This window comes from Nomascus leucogenys, unplaced genomic scaffold, assembly GCF_006542625.1.
Source record: "Nomascus leucogenys isolate Asia unplaced genomic scaffold, Asia_NLE_v1 Super-Scaffold_249, whole genome shotgun sequence".
In the NCBI taxonomy this organism is placed as follows: Eukaryota; Metazoa; Chordata; class Mammalia; order Primates; family Hylobatidae; genus Nomascus; species Nomascus leucogenys.
The window spans coordinates 2,654,982-2,663,674 of NW_022095768.1; the positions used below are offsets into that span (position 1 = coordinate 2,654,982).

At 44.6% G+C, this 8,693-nt stretch overlaps 1 pseudogene; it reads left to right on the top strand.

Annotated features, from left to right (window-relative positions):
* The first annotated feature begins 351 nt into the window (after window positions 1–351).
* LOC100600130 lies at window positions 352–1,274 on the top strand (annotated as a pseudogene).
* The last annotated feature ends 7,419 nt before the right edge of the window (window positions 1,275–8,693 follow it).

Here is an 8,693-nt window from a genome sequence, read left to right on the forward strand (position 1 = left end):
ATCATCAACTCTTTCTAATCTGCTACTTAATCCATCCACTAAACTTGTTTTGTTTTGTTTTCCAGACAGAGTCTCACTCTGTTGCCCAGGCTGGAGTGCAGTGGTGCAATCTCAGCTCACTGCAACCTCTGCCTCCTGGGTTCAAGCGATTCTCTGGCCTCAGTCCCCTGAGCAGCTGGTACTACAGGCGCATGCCACCACGCCTATTTTGTTGTTGTTATTGTTGTTGGGGTTTTGTTTTTTTTTTTTGTATTCGTAGTAGAGACGGGGTTTCACCATGTTGGCCAGGCTGGTTTCGAACTCCTGACCTCAAGTGATCCACCCGCCTTGGCCTCCCAAAGTGCTGGGATTACAAGCATGAGCCATCGCGCCCAGCCCATTCACTCAACTTTAATGTTAACCAACTTAAAACATATTTTTTGGTCCTCCTGCTTGCACTATGACAGCCAACGTGGAGCCGCAGGGGCGGCCGCCGAGAGTCAAAGTCTGAGTTGTGGTGACCAGCTGCAAGCATCCGCGTTCTGTCCTCCTGGGGAAGAGGAAAGGGTCGTTTGGAACCGGCAGTTTTCAGCTCTCTGGGGGTCATTTGGAGTTCAGTGAGAGCTGGGAAGAATGTGCTCAAAGGGAAACCTGGGAAGAAGCTCTTCACCTGAAAAATGTTCGCTTTGCCTCAGTTGTGAATTCTTTCATTGAGAAGGAGAATTACCATTATGTTACTGTATTAATGAAAGGAGAAGTGGACGTGACTCATGATTCAGAACCAAAGAATGTAGAGCCTGAAAAAAAATGAAAGTTGGGAGTGGGTTCCCTGGGAACAATTTCCTCCTTCTGGGCCCTGTGTTCTTCAAAAGAACAAGACTATGTTCCATTTAAAGAAGATCTGAACCATCTGGTAGGATACAAAGGAAATCATTTCTAGGTGGCCAAGAAGATTTCTTGGTTTTCTTTAAAAGACAAAAATAAGGTCGGGTTAGGGAATTATAAATATCTACATTTCGGTGCAACTCCATTTTATCTAAAAAAGTTCTTGTGATCACCAGTTTATTTGCAGTCTCTTAATGTACCCACCACCCTTTCAGCTAGTACTTGATAACATTTTTCTGAAATATGTATAATTGAATTGTATTTCAGACACAGGATATATGATAAATACTGATATTATGGGTAATCTGCTTTCCATATTTATCTATGATATTTACTGTGCAGTTTGTCATTACTAGCTTCCATGGAATAGGATGCAGTCGAATTTGCCTTAGTGTTCTGTTCAAATAGAAATCAGAATTCAAATATTGTAGTTTAGATTCAAACACAGTATGCCTGTTACAAAATTTACCAAGTTTGTTGATTTATTAATTTAAATTATTTTTAAAATTATTAATTTATTTTTAAAAAGTGGGTTGGGGGTAATATATTGTGACAGCCTTTGCAACTTACAGGGAATAGGACAGGCCATTAGGGTGTATTTCCCAGGTTTCCAATTGAGAACCTAAACCCAGAGAAGTGAGACAAAACGTCTAATGTCTGTATCCTACTATTGACAGGCTGTGTGATGTTGGATTTCTCATTTACTCTCTCTGAGGTCCAGGGTCCTTATTTGTAAAATGATGACATTCGTCTAGAGCAGTGGTTCTCAAAGTATGGTCTGGGGGTCTTCAAGAGCCTTTGAAGAGTATTCTATTCTAGGTCAAAGCTATTTTTAGAACACTAAGACATAATTTATCTTTTGCACTCTCATTTTCTCATGAGTGTCCAGAGGAATTTTTGAGAAGCTATCTGGTGTGATATAACAGGCTGAATAAAGAAGTAGATATGAGAATCTAGCTTTCATCTACCATTAGACATTAAAGAGACTTGCAAAAATGTAAAGCATGGCCAGGCGCAGTGGCTCATGCCTGTAATCCCAGCACTTTGGGAGGCCAAGGCAGGCGAATCATGAGATCAGGAGATCAAGACCATCCTGGCTAACATGGTGAAATCCCATCTCTACTAAAAATACAAAAAATTAGCCGGGCGTGGTGGTGGGCACCTGTGGTCCCAGCTACTCGGGAGGCTGAGGCAGAAGAATGGCATGAACACGGGAGGCGGAGGTTGCAGTGAGACGAGATCGCGCCACTGCACTCCAGCCTGGGCAACAGAGCAAGACTGTCTCAAAAAAGTAAAGCAGTGGGACTCTTCTCACTAATGAATTTTTCTTGTTGTTTAGAAAAATAGTTATTTTTTGTGAGTCTTAATATGTGAAAAATAGCTATTTTTCAAAAAAATTACTTATGTTAACACATATTGGGCTTTTGTTACTCGTAAATAATTAATAATTTTTTTTTTGAGACGGAGTTTCGCTCTTGTTGCCCAGACAGGAGTGCAATGGGGTGATCTCGGCTCACCGCAACCTCTGCCTCCCGGGTTCAAGCGATTCTCCTGCCTCAGTCTCCCGAGTAGCTGAGATTACAGGCATGAGCCACCATGCCCAGCTAATTTTGTATTTTTAGTAGAGATAGGGTTTCTCCAGGTTGGTCAGGCTGGTCTCGAATTCCCAACCTCAGGTGATCTGCCTGCCTCGGCCTCCCACAGTGCTGGGATTACAGGCGTGAGCCACCGTGCCCAGAGAAAATAATGAAAATTTTAAGAAAAAAATAAATAAAACCTATTTTTTTATTTCTACAAGATTGGTTTGGTCCTTCTCTAAAGCTGACTTTTTTCAAAGTATCATATTATTTTCTTATGCTTTGCATTCCTTCTTTTGCGTTTTTCATTCTTTAAAACAAAGTCTCTAATCTGTATCTGATCATTATTGCTGTTCGTGGGAGCCTCATCCTGCAGTTTGTTGTGTCTGCTGACTCTCCCTCCTGCAGGATTGTTTTCTCCTGTGTTTGTAATTATGGATTATGAGCTCATCTTCAACTGGGTTTTATCTTTGTTATTCCTAGGAGATCTGGGTTGAGTTCACTTCTGCAATCACATCTCAATATTATGTGTTCATGACTACATTGATGTTAGTTTACAGAGTTTGGGGAATTTCTCCACTACAAAGATAATATGATTTAATCCCTGATATAGTTTGAATGTGTGTCTCTGCCCAAATCTCATGTTGAATTGTAATTCCCAGTATTGGAGGTGGCGCCTGGAGGGAGATGACTGGATCATGGGGGTTGATTTCTTATGAATGGTTTAGTACCATCCCTTGGTGCTGTCCTCATGATAGCAAGTGACTTCTCTCAAGACCTGGCTGTTTAAAAGTGTGGCACCTTGGCTGGGCATGGTAGCTCACACCTGTAATCACAGCACTTTGGGAGGCCAAGGTGGGCAAATCACTTGAGGCCAAGAGTTCGAGATCAGCCTGGCCAACATGGTGAAACCCCATCTCTAGTAAAAATACAAAAATTGGCCAGGCATGGTGGTGGGCGCATATAATCCTAGCTACTCGAGAGGCTGAGCAATCTGAAAAATATTAAATAAAAAATATATAAAAACAATAGGCTGGGCGCAGTGGCTCACACCTGTAATCCCAGCACTTTGGGAGGCCAAGGTGGGCAGATCACGAGGTCAAGAGATCGAGACCATCCTGGCCAACATAGTGAAACCCCGTCTTCTACTAAAAATACAAAAATTAGCTGGGTGTGGTGGCGCACGCCAGTAGTCCCAGCTACTCATGAGGCTGAGGCAGGAGAATCACTTGAACCCAGGAGGCAGAGGTTGCAGGGAGCCAAGATCGCACCACTGTACTCCAGCCTGGCGACAGAGAGAGACTCCATCTCAAAAAAAAAAAAAAAAAAAAAAAAAAAAAAAAAAAATATATATATATATATATATATATATATAAAATAAAAGTGTGGCACCTTGCTCTCTCTTGCTCCTGCTTTCACCATGTGATGTGCCTGCTCCCACTTTGCCTTCTGCCATGATTAGAAGCTTCCTGAAGCTTCCCCAAAAGCAGATGCCACATGGCTTCCTGTGCAGCTGCAGAACCATGAGCCAATTAAACCTCATTTCTGATAAATTATTCAGTCTCGGGTATTTCTTTTTCTTTTACTTTTTTGAGACAGAGTCTCACTCTGTCGCCCGTGCTGGAGTGCAGTAGTGCAATCTTGGCTCACTGCAACCTCTGCCTCCTGGGCTCAAGCAATTCTTGTCCCTCAGCCTCCCAAGTAGCTGGGATTACAGGCATGAGCCACCATACCCGGCTAATTATTTTGTAGTTTTAGTAGAGATGGGGTTTTGCCATGTTGGCCAGGCTGGTCTCAAACTCCTGACCTCAAGTGATCCACCTGCCTTGGCCTTCCAAAGTGCTGGGATTATAGGTGTGAGCCACTACACCAGGCCTCTGGTATTTCTTTGTAGCAACACAAAAACAGCCTAATACAATTCCCAAATGAGAAAGCCATAAAGTTACAATTTACCAGAGCAGATTTTTATTTATTTTTCTACCCAGGCTGAAACAAATATGTTTCCTTGTTGGCTGCCTGTGTCAGGGGATACAGGGGAGGATAGCTTTTTTTTTTTTTCCTGGCTACCTCTTTCATTGAAGGGACAGCCCTTTGAGCATCCTGGCTTTAGATAGGTATCTTAGTTTCAATTTCCATGTTGACCAAGCTAAAGCCCTTGTCTCTTTCCCTATATGTGGTTTAAAATCCAAGCCCCAAGACTATCAGAAGATAAATTCCATCTGTATTAGTCTGTTATCACACTGCTACAATGAACTACCTAAGACTGGGTAATTTATAAGGAAAAGAGATTTAGGCTGGGCACAGGAGCTCATGCCTGTAATCCCAGCACTTTGGGAGGCCGAGGTGGGTGGATCACCTGAGGTCAGGTGTTCAAGACCAGCCTGGCCAACATGGCAACACCCTGTCTCTACGAAAAATACAAAAATTAGCCGGGCATGGTGGTGGGTGCCTGTAATCCCTGCTACTCAGTTGGCTGAGGCACAAGAATCACTTGAACCTGGGAGGCAGAGGTTGCAGTAAGTTGAGATCGCACCACTGAACACCAGCCTGGGTGACAGAGTGAGACTCCTCTCGGGGGAAAAAGAAAAAAAAAGATAAGAGGTTTAATCAGCTCATGGTTCTGTAGGCTGTACAGGTTTCTGCTTCTGGAGAGGCCTCAGAAAACTTACAATCAGAGTGGAAGGCAAAGGGCAAGCAAGCACATCTTCACATGACTGGCAGAAGAGAGGGGGGTGGGGGAGGTGCTACACACTTTTAAACAAGCAGCACTAAGGGGATGGTGCTAAACCATTAGAAACTGCCCCAATGATCAAATCACCTCCCACCAGGCCCCTCCTTCAACACTGAGGATTATAATTAGACATGAGATTAGGGCAAGGACACAGAGCCAAACCATATCATTCTGCCCCTGGCCCCTCACAAATCTCATGTCCTTCTCACATTTCAAAACACAATCATGCCTTCCTAACAGTCCCTCAAAGTCTTAACTCATTCTAGCATTAACTCAAAAGTCCAAGTCCAAAGTCTCATCTGAGACAAGGCAAGACTTCCCTTCCACCTATGAGCCTGTAAAGTCAAAAACAAGTAATCAAGTTAGTTGCTTTCAAGATACAATGCGGATATAGGCCTTGGGTAAATACACCCATTCTAAGAGAAAGAATTCAGCCAAAACAAAGGGGCTATATGCCCCATGCAAGTCCAAAACCCAGCAGGGCAGTCATTAAATCTTAAAGCTCCAAAATAATCTCCTTTGACTCTATGTGTCACATCCAGTCCACACTGATGCAAGGGGTGGGCTCCCAAGGCTTTAGACAGTTGTATCTCTGTAACCTTGCAGGGTACAGCCCCTGCAGGTGTTTTCATGGGCTGGTGTTCAGTGCCTGTGGCTTTTCCAGGTGCACAGTGCAAGCCATTTATGGATCTACCATTCTGGGGTCTGGAAGGTGGTGGCCCTCTTCTCACAGCTCCACTACGCAGTGCCCCAGTGGGGACTCTTGTGTGGGGACTCTAACCCCATATTTCACCTCTGCATTGCCCTAGTAGAGGTTCTCCATGAGGGCTCCACCCCTGCAGCAGACTTCTGCATGGACATCCAGGTGTTTCCATCTGAAATCTAGGTGGAAGCTCCCAAGCCTCAATTCTTGCCCTCTGCCCACATGCAGGCTTAATACCACATGGAAGCCACTAAGGCTTTTAGCTTGCATCCTCGGAAACAATGGCTGAGCTGTACCTCGGCCCCTTTTAGCCATGGCTGGAGCTGAGTGATCACGATGCAGGGTGCCATGTTTCAAGGCTTCACACAGCAGCGGGGCCCTGGGCCTGCCCCACAGAACCATCCCCGCACCCCAGGCCTCCAGGCCTGTGATGGAAGGGGCTGCCACGAAGGTCTCTAAAGTGCCTTGGAGGCATTTTCCCCATTGTCTTGGCTATTAACATTTGGCTCCTCTTCACTTATTCAAATTCCTGCAACCTGCTTGAATTCTTCCCCAGAAAATGGGTTTTTCTTTTCTACCACATAGCTGGGCTGCAAATTTTCCAAAATTTGTGTTCTGCTTCTCTTTTAAATATAAATTCCAGTTTCAGATAATCTCTTTGCACATGCATATAAGCATACACTGTTAGAAGCACCCACTGTTAAATGCTTTACTACTTAGAAATTTCTTCCACCAGATACCCTAAATCATTTCTCTCAAGTTCAAAGTTCAACAGATCCCTAGAGCAGGGGCACAATGCCACCAGTCTCTTTGCTAAAGCATAGCAAGAGTGACCTTCACTCCAGTTTCCAGTAAGTTCCTCATCTCCATCTGAGACCACCTTGGGCTGGACTTCATTGTCCATATCACTATCAGCATTTTGGTCACAACCATTCAATAAGTCTCTAGGAAGTTCCAAACTTTCCCTCATCTTCCTGTCTTCTGAGCTCTCCAAACTGTTCCAACCTCTGCCCATTACCCAATCCCAAAGTCACTTCCACATTTTCAGGTATGTTTATAGCAATGCCCCACTTCTCTGGTACCAATTTTCTGTATTAGTCCATTCTCACACTGCTATAAAGAACTACCTGAGACTGGGTAATTTATACAGAAAAGAGATTTAATCGGTTCATGGTTCTGTGGGCTGTACAAGCTTTTGCTTCTGGGGAGGCCTCAGGAAACTTGCAATCATAGCAGAAAGCTAAGGGGAAGCAAGCACATATTCACATGACCAGCAACAGAGAGGTGAGTGCGAGAGGTGCTACATGCATTTAAACAAGCAGCCCTAGAGGGATGGTGCTAAACCATTAGAAGCTGCCCCATGATCCAATCACCTCCCATCAGGCCCCTCCTCCAACACTTGGGATTACAATTAGACCTGAGATTTGGACAGGGACACAAAGCCAAACCGTATCACCATCCCTCCTCCAACCAGAGCTGCTGAAAGATACACTTATGCTTACTACTCTGATCTTATACTTTTTTTCTTTGCTTTTTAACTATGATTCCTTTCTTTTTTCTTTTCTTTTCCTTTTTTTTTTTTTTTTTTTTTTGAGACAGAGTCTTGCTCTGTTGCCCAGGCTGGAGTGCAGTGGCATGATCTCGGCTCACTGCAACCTCTGCCTGCTGGGTTCAAGCGACTCTCCTGCCTCAGCCTCCCAAGTAGTTGGGATTACAGTCATATGCCAACACCCCCGGCTAATTTTTGTATTCTTAGTAGAGACGGGGTTTCACCATGTTGGCCAGGCTGGTCTCAAACTCTTGACCTCATGATCCACCCGCCTCGGCCTCCCAAAATGCTGGGATTACAGGCATGAGCCACTGTGCCCAGTCTTTTTAAGACAGGGACTCACTGTGTGTTGCCCAGACTGGTCTTGAACTACTCCTGTCCTCAAGTGATCCTTCCAGCTTGGCCTCCCGAAGCTCTGGGATTACAGGTGTGAGCCATCATGCCCAACCTATCATTCTTTTGTTTTTAAAGTCACTATGTTGCCCAGGCTGGTCTTGAACTCCTGGGCTTGAGAGATCCTCCTGCCTGGTATCAGCCAATCTTTCTTTCTTTTCTTTCTTTCTTCCTTCCTTCCTTTTTTTTTTTTTTTTTTTGAGACAAGGTCTCACTCTGTCACCTAGGCTGCAGTGCAGTCTCATGATCTTGGTTCACTCCAACCTCTACCTCTCAAGTTCAAGCAATTCTCCCACCTCAGCCTCCCAAGTATCTGGGAGTACAGGCACAGGCCACCACACCTGGCTAATTTTTGTATTTTTAGTACAGATGGGGTTTCACCATGTTGGCCATGCTGGTCTTGAACTCCTGAGGGTAATCCACCCAACTCAGCCTCCCAAAGTGCTGGAGTTACAAGCGTGAGCCACCATGCCCAGCCTATCATTCTTAATATTCATTCATTTATCAGACATTTATTGAGCCCCTACTATTTTCCAGGTACTAATCTAGGTACTGGGAATACAGAAACAACGCGAAGTCCTTGGCCCCTATATTCTACTCAGTTAGAAAGACAATTATGGGCCAGGCGTGGTGGCTCACGCTTGTAATCCCAGCACTTTGTGAGGCCAAGGAGGGCAGATCACCTGAGGTCAGGAGTTGGAGACCAGTCTGGCCAACATGGCAAAACCTTGTCTCTACTAAAAATACCAAAATTAGCCGGGCATGGTGGCTCGCACCTGTAATCCTAGCACTTTGGGAGGCTGAGGCAGGAGGATTGCTTGAGGTCAGCAGTTCAAGACAAATCTAGCCAACACAGTGAGAACCCATCTCTAAAAT